This window comes from Meleagris gallopavo, chromosome Z (genome assembly GCF_000146605.3).
Source record: "Meleagris gallopavo isolate NT-WF06-2002-E0010 breed Aviagen turkey brand Nicholas breeding stock chromosome Z, Turkey_5.1, whole genome shotgun sequence".
Lineage (NCBI taxonomy): Eukaryota > Metazoa > Chordata > Aves > Galliformes > Phasianidae > Meleagris > Meleagris gallopavo.
In genome coordinates, this window is record NC_015041.2 from 21,714,203 (window position 1) to 21,732,885 (window position 18,683).

Sequence of the window (18,683 nt, forward strand, 5' to 3'; positions counted from 1 at the left end):
AAAAAAAAAAAGTGAGAGAATGTGTAAGAGTATGTTAGCAGACTGGATTTATTCTGTGTTTTCATAAAAGGGAGGTATAAAATTATTTAAAGCTAAGCTTATTTTGCAGCAATATAGTAGATTTGGACAGTAAATACAATTTAGTAGGATATCTGAAAAACATTTAGACTTGTCTTCTGTTCATGGAAGATCTTCTCGGACTTCATTCATCATTATCATAAAAATTCTTCTACATTTTATTCTTCATCTTCCCAATGTTATGAAGCCTGCTCTGAAAGCAATGCCAAGTATGTTATTATGCCCACAGTGTCAGGGGTAGCTGTTGGTGGTACGACAATAGAGATTGAGCCTTCTCACCAATATTCTTTAGCATTTTGTTGCTCTGTGACAGATGGCAGCAGAGGGGCAGTCTGACAAAATGGCTTCTGACATTGGAGTGTGTATAAAGTAAAGGTATGTCATTGAACACCTCCACGTGGAGAAAATGGCACCTGCAGGCATTCTCTGATGTTTGCTGAATTTTTATGGATACTAAATAGTGGATGTGAGCACAGTGAGGCAGTGAGTGATGCATTTCAGCAGTAGTGACAGCAACAGTGGGTCATCTCCACTGGTGCAGATTTTTGTGAGCGTGGCATTCATGCTCTTGTTCATTGCTGGTGAAAATGCATAGCCAATGGTGGTGACTATGCTGGAAAAAATTGTGTTTTGTAGCTGAGAGTTTACTCTATCAAATACTCTTACAGTGCTTTTTGTATCTGTTGCAGTTTCCATGGAAGTAAATATGATGCATTACTTTGGAGAAGCTACATAGAAATTGAGCGATCAATTGGGCAAAAGCATTGTACATATGGTCTCTTAGCAATATAATTAAAAAAAATAACAGTACAAGAACTGGAGATAGATTCTCATAGATAAGCATTATTTCTTTGACATGACATGGTATGATGCTTGCTATCATAAGATCTTTGTGTTATTGTCATAGGATACCTCTAACACCGAGATATTGGTCAACAGATCAACTCTACTTTTATCTTGTATCTTCGGGAAACAATTGTACCAAAGGCCCCTTTGCAAAGTTTTGTTCAGTCTTAGTCTCGGCTGAAGCCTGTGGCATGGTGGCTTGTGTTTCATGTTATTCATACTGACTGCACAGAACTTCGGATAATCATGCTGTTATTACTGTATCAAATGTGAGAGCAGAAACAGACATACCTCCAGATTACGTTTTAGATTAATCTCAAAAATAATAATTCACATACATATGAAGTTATATGAGAACTGCTTTCTTTATTTTGAAGGAAACAGTTTTAGAAATGTATTGGTTTTGTTTGTTTGTTTGTTTGTTTGTTTGCTTTTTTTACCATAATCTGCTTAAGTAGACTTGCTTCTCTAGCGGATGAATAATTACCTTCATATTTACAAACCTGGAGTTTGTGTCGATGGCCTCTAATTCTAGTATGCCTGGAATTCCACATGACCACCCTTGCAGCTTGTGTATTGCCTCCTTACTTCCTCTGAATTACAGCCTGCTGTATGTAAGCAAATAAAACCTGTGCTGTTTCCCTTGGAATACAAGACTGTAAGCTACAGATATCCAGCAAGTACTTCTGAACACTTCTCTGAACGTAGCACAAAGTGAGCATGGTGCAAGCAACCAGTTCTAGGAGGAGCTCTTAGAAATGATGTTTGTGTAAAAGATTACAATGAAAAAATGGGAGGTAACAATAAACACTTTGTGTTCAAATTAGCAGGAATTTTTCACTCACATTTATAGGTTTGTTACTTATTTTATTTTAAACTTCTTAAATTTATTCCCTCCCCCTCTTGTTTTGTATTTTGTTGAGTTTTTTCGCCAGTTGCAACAGATAAATGTAAATAGTGTTATGGTCAGAACCTATTTTGTGTGAATCATCATAATAGTTTTATGTAGCTGAAACCTTTGAGGACTCGTATTTCTCTCTCATGGAGTTATTTCAAAAGCTCTGTTGGTGACTATTGGCTTGAAACCTTTGATCTATATCTACTGCCATACCTATCAGTAAACAGCTGTAGTGGCATAGTGGCATGACTGTTGGGATGGCCAACAGTGACAGAAGAGGTGGGAACAAGCTATCAGTGCCAGGAGAAGTTGTTACTTCTTAATCTGCCTTCATTGCTAAAGCAAGAAAGAATGCTGTGGAAGAGCAGAAATCAACATTCTTCAGTGTTTCAATTAATTACAAATTCACACATGTAGACATATCCCCATGCAATCAGATAAGCTGCCTTTGGAGCAATGGCTGCCTGAAACATTCCAGCTCTATGAGGACTGGACAGGCTGAAAGGCTTTCTCTTCCTCCGGGATATGTTTCTGAAAATAACTTTCACTGTTGCAGTGTAGTTTGTGATCCACTGGTGCTGATGAGATGAGCCTTGATGCTAGGAATTCTTCTGCAAGGTCCACTGGAAATTTTTTTCTGCTGGAGCGGTTACCTTCAAAGAAAAAACATTATATGGAAGACAGAGGTAGTGTAGCTGCTAGCTTGTGACTGTAGAAGTGAGCAGGATACCCAAAGGATTTTTAGATCAAAATATGTAATTCATTTCTTTGACTGGGTTCCGCCAGAGTTGTTCTACCAGGAAACATTCTGTATGCAAAATCATAAAAGAAAAGTCCCTGAAACACAGAAAATATACAGGGAAACAGATAATGGGATTTTCTTGTGTTACAGAAACATCCATATAGATGGATGTAAAGGTTCCAGAGAGATAACCATGATTTTTTCTATATATTTTCATTATTATGTATTTCCACTCAAATTAAAGATTTTGATTAAGAAGTATTAACAGATTATTTCATTGTATCCAATTCTTACAATTTTTCCATTTTCTAGTGAATCTGGATATTCATGTTTTAAAATCCTCTTGAAGTAGGCTCCATCAATCTGGTTTAGATTTATAGACAGATTTTCAGGGCAGCAGGTCTTCAAATCCATGGCAAAATAGATTAGATTGAGTCTAATACTACATGAAGCACTACAAGTTCTTCAATTCTACTTATAATAAATTAAATTAGAAAGCTAACTCTTTAACAGAGGCCAAGTTTAGGCTTAGTATCCTAGTTCTGTGAAAACACTTGCATAAACACAGAAAATTCGGAGGTATGTTTCAATCAAGGGAATTAATTTTATATGGAAGAAGTAATGAACTGATAATACAAAATGGACTTCAAATAGGAGGAAAGAAATGGGTTGCTTTGAAGTTTGGGTCCTGCAAATGTCCTTATAGGTAAGAAAATAAAGAATACTGCATGATTTGTAGTGATTTGTTAGATTTAGTACTGTATTGAAGATTTATTATATTTTCAGTGAAGTAAGGCAAAATGATCGTGTGCAGTATGGGCTGGAATAGAGAAAATGATAAGAAAATAATTGATTCTTCATAAGTAGATAAATGAGTGTGTTCGCGTTTTGTGTGTTCATTACTTACAGCATTTACACATTTATGAATAAGCATGGTAAATCTGCTCACATACATTGATTAGCTACATATTCACTTGGTAACTCCTTCTGTCATACTTACCTGTACTCTACTTCTGTCTGTCATGTAAATAATCATATTAGTGTTAATAATCATCCCGGGAGTGAGTTAAGGGGTGGAGATAGGCATTAGACAGCTACCACTGTACGTGGGTGTCTTTCACATACACACAGAGTAAAGGTGGCACGATGACCACGATAGTCCTTTTTATCATTTCACATTTGTTCTTTCCAATACCACCAGGCTCCACTATGCTGTAGCCTGTTAATTGCTCTGATGACCATGGGAGCTACCTATGTAAAACACAATGGCTAATCAAATTTTGCATTACCTCCACAATGCCCAGCAGTCCAAAGATGAGTTGTCATCCTGCACGAGGCTGGTTGGAATAAGAAGCATCCATCGAGAAAGTAAGGGCTCTGATGGTATTGTTACCTAGGCATGTGCACTGAAGAATAAAAAAAGGGGGAGTTGTGAATCTGAAATCATTCATTTTGCCACAGGTAGGATTTGGGGTTTCTTTGATAGTCACAGGAAGTTTGTGCCAGGCAGAATTGCGTACCGATAAGCTTTTTAGTCATCTGTAGTCTGATAAGCTGCACATATTAATGAAAACAGTGAAATTTTGCTATGGATTAAATCTGTGAATAGCAGCAGAAGTATTTACATTCATACTCATGACAGCAGGATAGATAACTTTTCCTTATCTATATACATGTATGCATTTGCAGCTCTAACTATGCTCCAGAGCAAGTGAATAGCAAATCCCTCAATGCCTCAAACAAGGGACTGCGGCACTTTGCAGATAATATCTAAAGACATTTATGTCAGAAGAATCTGCAGAATTATATTTTTGTGTTAGAGACTCGATTTAATGCTGCTATCATTTTTTTTCTGATGAGAACTATTTTTTTATTTCACAATCAGAGTCATCAGTTTAAGTTCATCTAAAAAAAACAGGTATTAGCATATTCATTACTGTGGTGACTTAACTATATCTTAGAGCTGCGGTAAGTTAGATTCACATTTCAAGGATTTTACTCCTGTTTAGCAACATTTGCAATTGCAAAACTGTGGCTTTCCTCAGCAACAATGGTAGATGGCATGAGAAAATATTGTTCTAAAATTTTCTTTAAAAATTTGTTTTTATGCCCCTTAGTAGAAACCTTGAAAAGAATTATTTCCTTTGTATTCTGGATAAGTAGAACAGCACCATGGCATGCAAAGTCAGACACTGACTAATTATGGTATGCAATATACAGTTGGTTTTTTTGTAAAATATTGCTTTGGTCTTCTTTTGTCACGAGGTAAGTTCTTTTCTCATGTAGAGAAATGCAAACTTGCTACAATCTGTTTTATGGTTGTCTTTTTTGTACTCCACCCCACTTTCTTCCCTGAAATATGTATTGCCTTTTGGTTTTCAGAGAACTAGTCTGGGCCAGTGACTTGAAGGACCACTTCCAGGAGGTACTTTGACTGAATTTTTAAGATACTCTAATAAATTTTAATGGAAGCTGTGTGTTTCAACACACTGGTCTCCTCCAATAATCTCAGCTGCACAAGTGGAGTTGATGGTACAATTTTCTGCTGAATCACAATGTAATAGAAATCCATGCACGTTATTAGGGAAAGTCCTGTCTGCAGAAGAGTCTGTAAAGCCATGTCCTGCCAGCTTGGGTTCATCGCTTCTGTGGGGGAAAGGAAGGGAAGTGTTTTTCTTTGAGATGATTGTATATAAAGAATGCATATGGGTGACAGCTCCAGACTTTTAGAAACTCTAACATTTTCTTCTCCTCTACAGTTTCTTTTCAGCAGTGGCAGTTGTTTGTAGCTGCAAATGGTTGAGTCACAGAGGACTGTCTTTCTCAAGCTATTGGACAATAGACAGGTGATCCCTACAAAGCATTTTGTTTCCCTTCTGGGACAAAAAGTGTTACTATAAATGTAAGATACTATTATTAAAATTATATCAGTTTTATGTCAATGTCACTGTATTACTGAAAATCAATATCCACATACTTCGGTAACTTCTGTTTGTATGTTACAATTCATTAAGTATAAATAAGGAAGTGTCCCTTCAGACCACAAAAAATATAACCTTTAACCTCACAGAGAATACTGCAGATCTGTTCTTCTACAAAGAAAGAGGAATTATGAGATTAAAAAAGGTTGGCCCCTGTTAAGAGCTAACAAGCTGGATGGGATATCTTTTCAAAGCACTTTTTCTGCGGGAGTAAAAAAAGCTGTTTAAATATTGCATTTATAACATTTAAAATGATATTTCATCATTCCTTTCCCAGAGAATGATAGCGATACTAGAGCAAGTGACAGAAATAACCTTTTAATAAAAGTGAATTTTTATAGTAGAACTGGATGGCTCAGGGTATTAGTAATGGAACATAGAACCTTTCCCTTCTAGCTCATCAGTTCATGTCCATACCTGGCTGGTAAAGACCCAAAATTATTGTCATCAGATGGCTGCTTGGGGGCTCAGAGGAAATGAGTTGGTGGTCTTGGTCCAGTCATTGGCACTAATTGCCATCCTTGCCGACATCCTCGTTAGACAGGCGTAGAAGCAGCCCTGCCTTAATGAACTATTATATAGGCCTTCGATTATACCCCTACACTCACACATCCGAATGCTTTACAGATATCAGTCAGATTGTCACCACAACACTGCTAGTCAGCAGGGACACACTTACCCCAGCTTGTGACTGGAGGAGCAGTGCACAGAGCCCCTGTGCTTAGTAAATGGGATGCTGGAGATAAAGGTGGCATCTAGACACTGATTTTGTGTTACAACCCAAAGTGCAAAGCCCCCTCCCCGCTTCACCTGAGGTGAAGGCAGGTGTGTGATGGAGAAAGGGCACTGGAGCTCTGTGCCCCTATGATGTTTGCTTGATAAATACTTCCCAGCATTTGTATGCAATTGTGCTTGGGGAAGGTCCTGCCACACAGAAATTTGCAGGGTGCTGGCTGGGGCCTGTGTTATTACCATAGATGTATTTTGAATAGCATGCAGAACAAGCTTGCCCAGACAAAATAGAAGCCTGTATTTTTGTGAATAGGATGGTTTGTGACTGATGAGACTTTTTTTCCCAGTTTGGCATAATAAGCAATTTACTTCCTTACTGATACGGTTATTGTCACAGCTTTTGCACTAGTGTTTGATAGCATTGATTAGTTTGTGCTATGCTAATTTTTAGCACAAGGAGGGAATTGATTTACTTCAAGCTTAGTATATTTTAGCAGTGAAGTGGAAATAATTCCATTGAAAATATGGAAAATGAGCAGTCACCTTAACAATTGAATAAATGACTTGACATTTGTGGGGCTAAAGTATTCAATAGATAAGAAGATTTTCATATTAAAAATAAATCATTGCCCTACCTATTATTTAGCTAGGCTTGGAATCATGAATAAAGGGTCTTCCACAAAAAGAGAGAGAAGAATATTGATTGTGCCTTTGTATATAAAAAAAAATTAAAAAATAAGTAAAAAAATAATAAAAAAAAATTAAATGGGTGGCATTTCCCAGTTCCTTATGGAAAAAGTCAGTGCTTTGGTTATGGTCAGAATAACTCAATAATTTCTAAAGCAGTTCTTCTGCCAAGAGGTCGTAGATAATGTGAGTCCCTGTTTCTTCTACAGATACTGGGTACAGATTGTCTAATAGGGATTCATATACAAATTATTCACCACTTGGAAGTGTGCTGCCATTCAACTGTGCACCAAGCAAGAGGGAAATAACAGAGGAGTGGAATCTATCTGGGGAAAGAAGAAAAAAGGTTACAGTCATAAAACTCTTCTAGCAAAGGCTGCTGGTAGGTCTAGTGGAACAAAACTTGCTGTGAAACAAATATTGCTTATAAATCTTATAAAACTGAGCTCACAAAATGTTATAAAAAATATCAAGAAGGCTGTCAGTCAACTATGTATTTGTTTTGCTTTTTATGACTGCTTCTGTACTTAATACTTTTGTCCACGGGGCCTCACCTCACACAAGGCAGTGCAAAGGAATGATGTTGTTTGACTCCAATCCATCTATTCACAACATCACTTGTGAAGAAGAAACAGGGATGAGGACCATGACTCTGGTCTCAGCCCCATTCACTTCTTTGGGCATACACACTGAGACAGAGATTGCATCTGCTCTCACACAGCCAGAGGAACAGCACGTGTGATCCTCACTTTCTGTTTTCTATCTTTGACATGTAAATTGGCACACGTTCTCCTGTCACTGGCGTTTTGTAAAGGTAAGTTCATCTTTGTTCACAAATTCCGAAGAAAATACTAGAGGATGATACTATAACAGAAGAAGCTTGGAGGAAAATTAATGATAGTGTATTCGGTGCTGGGTTTGGATGGTTTATAGTAAATAATATAAGTCACAGGTGAGTGATGGGAATAAAAGCAATAATGAACAACCACACGTTCAGTGCACTGAATGAGACCTCCTGTAGAAATAAGTATGTTACCATATAATTAACATCTGTATCATAATGCATTTCTTACAGGAGAAAGAATAAATTTGCAGAGGAAACCTTTGTTCTAGTCTTCTCAGTCATGATCTTCTGGCCTGAACACGCTTTTGAAATAAGGGATGTTGAAGTGGGAAATTTTCATATCTAATTTTTTATACATCATTGTAATGTCAACAGCAATAAGTAGAAAAGCTGCTTATCAGTGCCCAACATCTTCCTGCCCCATTAGGGTTAGATATGTTGTGATAGTAAGTTTATTCCAGCACTGACTTTTTCAGTGCTAAGGCAACAGCAGTGAATCTACTAAGACCCATGAGATCTGCTGTATTTCTCCTCATGCTACAGCAGGGCCATGCACGCAAAGCAAATTGCTAACCCAGGCTCTTGTGTTCCGTGGCACCTTTGGCCTCTGTGCAGCAAACCTGGTTAATGTCCCCTCGCTGAGGCACAAACCCAGCTGTCCCACATACAGCTTGCCCAAATTCAGAAGGTGTCTGTGATCTCTTATGTGGATGCAGGTTCCTGTAGATGACACATCACCATCATAAGGCTCATGGCCTAGCGGTGCAATTTCTTGAAATTGCTTGCTGTTGCTGTAGCAGTGGGAGAACTCAGTACATTTCAAAGGTCCGGAAAGACAGCTGCAGTGAGAGAGCTGAGGCTTCATACTGGAACTGTAGCCAGTTTATAGTTTGTAGTCTTGGGGAAAGGCGGAAGAGTATGGCCTATTCAGAGAGATGGCTTTGGATACTCAGATAGCTGGGACTCCTCCGCTCCTTTGAAAGCCAGCATTGAAAGGGTTGCAGGAGCCAATGCTGATTGACATTGACATGTCCTGGAACTACCGCAAATTAAGTAATGATTTAGTGGGTTTTTCTTCAACTGGCCGTGTCCTAGCACAGCACTGAAAACCAAGACCATGGTTTGTTTCTCTTCAGTTTTGGAGGTAGACATTTCTCTAATTGCAATTTACCCCTTGAACATCATTACAGCTGCCCAATCGTACTCTCTGAAGAGAAAAACAATCTTTTAAGACCAGTCTAACTGGACCATCTGAGGTTACAAGTTGTTTCTTGAATGTGAAACACTTTTTACAACTTTTCAGGCAAAAAATTCCAGATTTAGAATAAACCATAAGCCAGCTGTGGAGTTTGTCTAATATTGTGATTTTGTTAATTTTCTCTGTTCTCTTTCCCACTCTTTCTCTCAACATGTATTTTCTTTGATAGGAAGTATAAGAAATTCACCATAAAAAATGCAAGAATAATTTCATTTGGTACATAAAATGGACTGATTTTCAGAAAGTGCTGAACATCTACTCTGAAATTTGGACTGCTTCCAAATGTTAAATAGATAGAATTACTAGTCACTTTGAAAAATTAGGCTTAAAATAGTATACCATTAAGTTTGTGGCAGATGAGTAATCCAATATTTTAAACATTGGACATAAAATAATACAAATGTAGTAAAGTGTCTTCAAAATGTAGATAAATCTTTTTGCAATATACTATGTGTCTGCTCTAAGATATATGAGAACATGTTGTTGTTTATCCTGTCAAGTTTGTTAATGTCCACATTAAAGGATGTCCAGTTACTTCCTTTGCATGATAAATTCCTAAAAATATGAAAAGATATGAATCAATGTAATCTTGTCCTTTACTGAGAATAGGAATTTCAACAGTAACATCATTATGTATAGGTAAAGTAGTTCTTCCTGAACTGGAAAACTGAGATGTGGTACATGGCAGAACCTAGTATAAGGGAGATAAAAAACATTTAGCACAGCCAGCCCCAGAAAGGGCCAGATCTTACTAGTGAAGTGATACATCACTTACACCAATCTCATAAGGACTGTAAGTAGAAAGATAAGGCATAAAAATATTTTTATTCATGCCACTTGGAAGAGAAGGTGCAAAACGTATTTTGGATTGAAGGAACAAGGTACAAAATTGCACTGGGCACCCGCACTGCCAGCATGGCAGAGGCTACTGGAATACTGTTCTGATTTTCAGACACCTGACAAAGGAGTATCTAATGAAAGGGCAAAGTGCAGCTCAAAACAAGTGTAACCACAGACATTATTTCAAAGGTGTTCTTTGGCATTAAAATACATACAGCTCTTGGGAGGTTAATTATTTTAGGACTGTTTGAGATAGACTTGAGTTGAACAAGAAGGCATTCCAGTCTAAACCAAGATTCTTTCAAGCACCAGGTCTTACATGGAGAGTAAATGGTGTGTATTGAGTACCACAACTGTATCAGAACAACCGGAGACTGCCGCAGGACAGCTGTAGAATTGTGGAGGAATAACTGTAACAGTGCCCAGAGAGGTGTTAGAAACTTGCTGCACTGACTTATTTGTGTTTGCCAATTTGTTACCTTTATTAATCTCCTTCTACATTTTCAGAAAGTGTATGCTGCATAAAGTCATTTGTCTTAAAGTAGAGTAAGCTTAAGTGGGGATGGATGGGCTGTATGGAGCCACTGCCAGTCTAGAGAAAGAGAATTCTTTGCTAGTAGGTGGCTATTCACCTCTTGCTCAATCATATAAAAAAAAGTTTTCACATTTTAGTTTCACTACTTGCAGACCTAATGCCCCTCTCTTGGGTCACATAATGAGAATTAGAGGCATATTTCTTACCGCAGTGTTGAGAGACCATTTTCTGGCAGTTAATTAATGCTCCATTCTTACCTAGACTCAGAGGAATTTCAGTCTTCTTATTACTTAAAGAATTTTTTTTAAATGAAGGCAGCCTTTTTCAGGGAGAAGCTATATCCTTGATATTTGAGGTATTATTGTTTCTTCTTCTATTTCAGATTTCTTTAGATGCTTCTTTATGATGTTAAACCTTTTGAATGACATTTCTTATTCTCTGTAATTCTTGTAATTCCAAGGAATCAAGGAATTTAAAAATCAAAATGGCTTGCAATATTTTTATGTGTTTTTTCAAAGTCTTATCTATTTCAGTAGTAGAAGGCCAGCTGATATAAAAGGAAAAGATAAAGAAAAGGAAGAATATGTATGGCAGTGGGAGAAGTCTGATTTACTTCAGTTTGATAGTAGTAGATCTGGATACAACTGTATGTAGTCCTTGATTTAAAACCCAAGTGACATCATCAGGAGCTGGGGAGAAGACAGTCTGTAACATTAGTTCAGTTTTAATTTAAAGCATGTAGATTTGTTATCACATCAGAGTAATAACAGATGTACAGTAATAGATTGCAGAGGCAGCACAGAGCAGAGATTGCTTTCACATGTTTTATGCCTCTTGATCTGCCTGTACTCTGAACACACAAAAAAGGTGATCTAGGTTATCCTATAGTTTTGGAGTGGGGAACCCATACAGAATGGCCTTGAGAGGCTTGCCACAGGACAGTTGAGCAACAGGAAGTGCATTTGAAAAAGGCAGTGTCTCCTGATCTCAGAGTCTGGAAGCTCCTGCTTTTCTGGGAGTAGGATGGTTCCAATCCACTGGTACACAACATATTTCCTCTCACTGAATTTACTGTCAGAGTGTCTCACTGAGTTTCTTCCAGCATGCTTGAGTTCTTATTTGTCAAATAAAAATGAAGTTTGGCACATCGCCCTTACCTGTTGCCAGTTTCTCACCTAGAGAATTCAGTCCTTTGATGTCTTTTCATAAAGATGAGGCTATATCCACCACCTTCTTTAGAAGTAACTGCTCAGAAAAGAAGTCACTCTGCAAGGCATTTTGATTTACATTACTGTCTTTTCAGGTAACTGATGTTACTTGAGCAAGTGATCAGATCAGATGACCTCCAGAGATCTCTTCTAACCTCAACCATGTATTTGTATGGTTCTGTGATTTATTCTGTTGCTATGAAAACAGCAAAAGTTTATGGCAGTAAATCCTTTTTAAGGGATAAAGATGTGGGAATTGGGAAACCCTGAATGCTGATCCAAATCTTAACAACAGTGTATTTTATGGTTTGGGCAAAGTCATTTTGCACCTTGATGAGATTAACTATATCAGTAATTACGGATATTTCTTCAGAATCTGTGCCACTACTCTGTTGTGTGGATTAATTAGCTATTGTTTCTTTGGTGATTTGCATATGTAAATGATGTGTGAATGCTAAATAGTTATTAAACTCTATAATTTGCTGCTGGTGCTTACATCACATGGTAAGTACTACTTTCTTTTCCAGTGCTTAAAGGTTAATAGGCTTTGCTCAAGAGTAGACCTTGCCATCATGACGAAACAGCAGTTGACGGTCTTCAGTCTTGTTTTCCATAGTCTTGCAGGACATTTAATCGAATAATCAAATTATTCTTAAAGATGCAAATCCTGTCTAACACCAGCATTTTGTATAAAATTGTAAACTTTTTTGTCCGGTCTCTGCTATCCAGATAAAAGAGGTTTTTTTTCTGTGTTTTTGTTTTCTGGCTCAGAAAAGAATATGTAAAGTGGTCTAGTATGTTTTGCTATTCATTTTATTTTTTTAACAAAAATTGTGGAATAGATCTTGCATTATGCATCAACATACCATTCATGTGATGCCTGACTCTTCTCAGATGCAGGATATTTGAAGCTCTAACTTACATACCATTTCTCTATCAGTGCCATCACTATGAGCAGCAGGTCTCTGAAACTTGCACCATTTCAAGGGGAAAGACCTGGGTGAAAATAAATGGTTATGTTTTCAGCCAGAAATAAATAAGGCATGGACTATGGCTCTCTCATCTACAAGTGAGTTTTATTAAAGAGTTACAGCAAGCCTTAGTTTACAAGATATTCAGAACCATATGTATGCATTAATTAAAGGAATGTGGAGGAGGAGGAGGGGATCTGAGAAAATAACAAAGCAGCAGTGTATGCGTGCAATGATTTTTCATTCTGTTTCGCTTCAGCTCTGCCCCTGCAACAGAGGATCTAATCAATCTGCCGGCTATTAAGTTTGTTAATTGATAATGCATACTAATTAGGCTGTGCGCAGTTACTTAAGAGACTTTGCTAAGGTGATTGTAGGCACAAGTCCAAATGGAGTTTAAAGTATTCTGTGTGAGGTTAAAACCCATCAACCAGAATAGATGGATTTTATATTATAACAGAAGGCACAACATACCCATAAGTATTTAATGTATTGCATGGTTATCCATTGTTACACGTTCTAAATCTACTAAACAATTAAAAATACAAGAGCAGCCTCCAAAAATCTTAGCAAAATAAGGTATGTGTATGAATATGTAAGCATAGTAAGGAAGGGAAAAACTGTGATTTGGTATTAAAATAGATACTGATATTAATTTTCACACCGAGGAACAATAGTATGTAGCTCTGCTGCAGGGGAGGAGCAAGCATAATGAGAACAAGGCCTAATCTAGCTTTATGAACGCTTCAACAATAAGCCACGTAAAAATAACATGCCTTTCTTCCCCCATCCAGTAGGGCAATAAACCAGAAGTGGCATAACAGAATGAAAAGCGTGTCAACTAGCAATTCACAATGTATACATAAAGTCAGAGCTATTGTTTATATAGTTAACACATCACTACGAACCTTAGAGTTTCCCTTCTATTTCTAGTGTTGTATATGTGCAGTTTGAAGTGTTCCTGACCTTAAAAAAGTCATTTCTTATGTATTAGTATTCTTGCCCTCCCTCCCCCACCACCTTCTTCTTTTCTACGCATCATATAAAATGAAAGTTCTTCGCAGTATGAATTTGGAGTTGGCAGGCGCTAGTGATGGAGGTAGCGGACATTTAATTAGTGAGTGAATTGTGTTCTCGTGGTGTGACCATTGGACCTAAAATCCAAGCTGTAGTGCTTTATTTTAACTATATGAAAATGACCTACTGCCACAGTTTGGTACCTAGGAAAATATTTTTAAGCACTAAGTAGTTAAAAAAAAAAAAGAAAAAAAAAAACAAACAGCTAGAGATAGAACCAATTTCATGTCTCAAAACCCTGTTGAAGAAGATTCTTTGAGGTATGTCATGCTGAAAGAAGAATTATTCTAGAAAACATTTTTTATTATCTGCATGCAGACTACAGTCACGTTTGGGGCAACTGGATGACTGTATCAATAAAAATGCAATTTTTCTATGTCTAAAGAAAGATGCAAGAAAGATGATGATAGCAGAACTGTAGAGATTCTTATGAATCTGACACTGGAGATGATGGGGACCAGATTTGTTCATGCCAACACAAGCACTTTTCTGAGGTGCTTAAATTGAGCTTTTTGAAACTGTGGGGCCTCCTCTCCTTTTATTGGGAAAGATGGGCACTTACAGAAAGTAATTCTGACCACCTAAGGTTAGAATTACTCTCAGGAGGTTCCTTTTGCTCCATGGACCTTAGAGTGTTCTAGAGGAGGATGTGATTTCTGATGCACCAAAAAGTGTCTAATGTGAGAGTCTAAAGGAAGGTTGGGTGGATCTATATTGACCACTTTTGCCTGTTTCCAAAGAGCAAAATGATTCAGGGACAATAGCAGCATCTATCTATCTATATACAGTATAAACATAAGAGAAATTACACCACTGCTCACTGCTTGTATGGTGACCTCACATGTCAGCAACAAATATATGTTCTGAAGAAGTCTATCTTACACCAGCAATAAGCTGATCACTGGTAATTATGAAAGAAGCTAGATGAATAACTTTATTGATTAGCTCTGAAGGAGAGCCTGCAGCAAGGTATAGCATGGGCTCTTATGTTTTGATGTGTGGTTGAAACACTCAGAGTTCGCTTAGCCACTGAATAGCTTTAAAGGCTGCCCTCTGAACAAAATAAAAGGACAGGACAGGTTAAATCATGCTATGCCTCTTCAAGAGACCTGCCTGTTCCAGGAATATTGCACCTGCATTATTGAAGAGGATTCTGCTGTGACGTCTCTCTTTAGTGCACATCAGTGAGATTTTAGCCCATAATGTCAACTAAAACGAAGCAAATAGTAGGAAAAATGTTCCGCGAATATTTGCTCAAAGTGGAAAGTGGATTTCAATTAGACGATGTTTGCAATGCTTTCACGTTTTCTTTCCAGGAACACTTGAGTGCTCAAGCTTTATTAGTATGAATAACTCATGAAAAAGTGAATGCAAGCTCAAATATTCACCAAAAGCAGATTTTGAAGAGAAAATTCTCTCAAGAAGTGTGTGACTAATTTTGAATAAGAAGTACATCTGAGAATTTTACAGTGTTGCTATCTCTTTGTGGGCAGTTTGCAAAGAGAAATAAAGGTAATATCTGTAGAATAATTTTCAGCAAATAAAATGTTCACTCAGCTCTAATGTAGAAAACCTCCCAGTTCCACAGTCATTTCTGAAAGGATAATATTCAGTGTTCCTGATTTGTTATGAGATGAAATTTTCTAGCACCTAAGACTCCCATGGACTCAAATAAAATTTGAGATTGTTTGATACCCTCAGAACTGGATCCCTGATCGCTAATTCTTGCTAGTTTGTATTTTCTTGCTGTAGTCATTATAGGTTTACATTTTTAGAAAATTGTGTCTACTCTCCCACTTGTGTCACAGAATTTTTCTTGATGAACCAGGTGAAATGTACAAAGTTAAATTTTTTTTTTGTTGTTTTGCATATTTTTTATATTATGCACTTCTTTATTGTATTCTATAGAACTGTATTTAAGATTAAACAGATGCATTCTTAAAGATAAAAATGCCTGCATGAACTTGCTGGACTGTAGTGTCACAACTCAGTATGGACATTTTGTTTCAGTGGGACTCCTTAGAGTTCAATAAACTATTTAGTATAAGCAAGAATATAATCCCAATATGAAATCAAAATATAAATTTTGCAGCTAAGGGCAGAGAATTTAGAAATGATAACACCTTCACAGGATACATAATATTGAAAGTAATTCTACTCTACAAGGAAATCAAACCATGTCTGAATATGAATTTTCAGAACTTCCACCTCCCCACCATATCAGCTGCTTCTTTTTACTCTCTCGCTTTCTTTCTGATTCCTCCTATCCTCTTTCACAAGGGGAGAAGGAATGCTATTGCCATCTCCTACTGCTAACACTGATATAGAAGGTACGACAAGGGGCTTCTCATCTCTGCATGTCATGCTCCTCCATCTTTATACAGAACTGAAAGAAAAGAATGAAAAAAATAACCAAAATTATACAGAGAAGAGTATTCTGTCTTTCACTAAATACCATGCACAAAGAAAAATTATCAGCATTCTGTTTACTGCTCCTGTGTGAACTAAATTATGTGGACTTAAAAATGCAAAGATGAAGATGAATGAAACTATCTCTTGCTTAGCAATCAAATATAAAATAAACGTTTGCCTAAAATGATTGCTGTTGCTTAATATGTTTTACAAGAAATAAGATACTCTATTGTAACATTTCTCAGTATATGTAGTGCTTTGTTTTTCTACAGTACTATTTTGCTGATCATTAAAATATGAAAATGGATCCTTTTTGCCAGTTCAACAGCAATTTCTTTATATAAAATATGCTTCTAAATAGAATAAGAAAGGATGTATTAAATCGGTTAAAGAACAAACCATTAGTGAGCCTCAGAGAAAAAAAAATCTGCATATGTGAAAACAAGAAGAGTACTATGCACATAGTAATTATTGTAATTCATCAAATCACAGCATATCTACTAGCATTGAAATTATGTTACCTACAGAGCAGAGACATTCTACATAGCCTGAAAAATTCTCTACTGCGCTATAGTATGAGGTACAAATAACTCATTTATATCCCACCTGAAGCACATATATGTGATCTCTGTGAAGGCTGTGTCATGTAATTCATAGGTAGACTCTTCCAAGGAGAAAATCAGAAAGCAACAATTTGGATCTCATACTTTAATGTTTTAAAATGTAATGACCGTACTATAACTTGTATATTTTGATAACTTTTGATTATAATATGTTTAAGTAAGCATGAAATAATGAATAACCTCCAGTTCTGCAACTTTCTGTGTACAGCTGTTTTCCTCTGAAGATTTACTGATCAGAGTAACTCATATAATGGGCTATTATTAGTTACTAAAAGGGACCTTCTCCTCCTTTATCGAAAGGTTATTAACTTTAATAATTTTTAGTGCACCAAAAGCTGCAACAAAATTGACCTCCATCTTAAATTGTCGTGCTTGTTAACGTGTTTCTTTAAATGACATTTGGAAAATTCCTTTTTCCAGTGAATAAACCAGTCTTCAATTCAGTCAGTTGTACTAGAATTTCATTGGGGTTTTTTACCTTTATAAAAAAGCAGCAGGAAAGATAAAGGTATATGCAATAACTTTGTATAATGTCATTCAAGTATAAGAGCTATTAAAGTGGACGTGTGCCACAAAATGTATTTTATATGCTGATGTGTATGTCTCTCACAACTCCTGCATCAGATGAACTTCAATCTCCGTGTTTCTCACTTAAAGCCTGAGGTAAAATGGAATTGAAGACTTTGCTTTCTGTTTTGCTGTTCATTAATGGCTTCAGTTTACCTCTTGCTTTTGTGATTTTGTAAAGGAAGTCATTGCCTTCAGTAGGGTTTCTCCTGATTTATATCAGTATGAGTAAAAACTCATATTGGCTCTTTTCTCTCACTGAAGATGTTGCCCATGAGATGTGTCAGCATAATGACTCAGGAAAATGAAGTCATAGACCAGACAAGCCTCCCAGAGAATGAGTGGCCTTGCACACTTGACTGGTCCCCACATCAGTGTGTGCTGATCCTGCTGTGACGAGGGCTACCTGGGGAGGTGCCTGACATCCTCTGTGCCCACTCAATCTGTTCTCTGTGGCAACAGGGGTGATAACTGTTTTGTGGACATTTGTCCTCAAAGAGAACATTTCTCATACCAATAAGCTATTCGCTTTCAGTGATTGCAAACTTTTAGAAGATTTTTTGTGTGTGTGTGCTAGAGATAAAAGACCTCATGTCCCAGTAAAACACTGGGAGACTAAGTTGGTCTCCTATCTGAACAGAGTATTGGTATCTGCCTACGTAATCAAAGAAACAGCATATAGAGATTTATTTCATTGTGGGACTTGTGCCACAAAACTGTAAAGCAGTTTGTTGAAGATCATTTGTCAAGTTTTAAGTCATAACTGGTTGCTAATAAGGGACATTAAGAATGAGGAAAAAGAACATCTGATTAATAGCTTTACCTTTAAACACAATTATATAAAAAATTATTAAAACTTTATACAGTCAATAGTTTTGAAAGATGAATTTGGCCAGTTATATTCCTTGCTTAGAATGTAACAAAGACACCTGGAATTATAACGTCCTTTGCACTGTGGATGTCATATTATGTTTTTTGGTGTTTACGTCAATTTAGTATTTCACGTATTATTAATAATTCCTCATTACATAAAATTATTACTAAACTGGCAATTAAGTGAATGTGAAGGATCCATATGCTAAAGTGTTTGTAACATTTCAATTATGAACTTCACATCAGATGTCTTCCAGTGTACATCAATAACATTAATGAACAATCTTTTTGCCAAAGCCACCCAAATGAGCTGTGCTACTGTATTACATTTTCACAGAGTCTTGGCTACATCTTCATAAATATTTGGATATTAGCTTCAGGAGGAATCAGGTAATCTTCTTGCCAGCACTATAGCAAAAAAAAAGGGTTTCTTCATATTCCAGGCATAAGCTTTTCTCCTAATGGCAAATTCCTTTTCAACCCATCTTAATCAACTTGATTTTATGGTTGT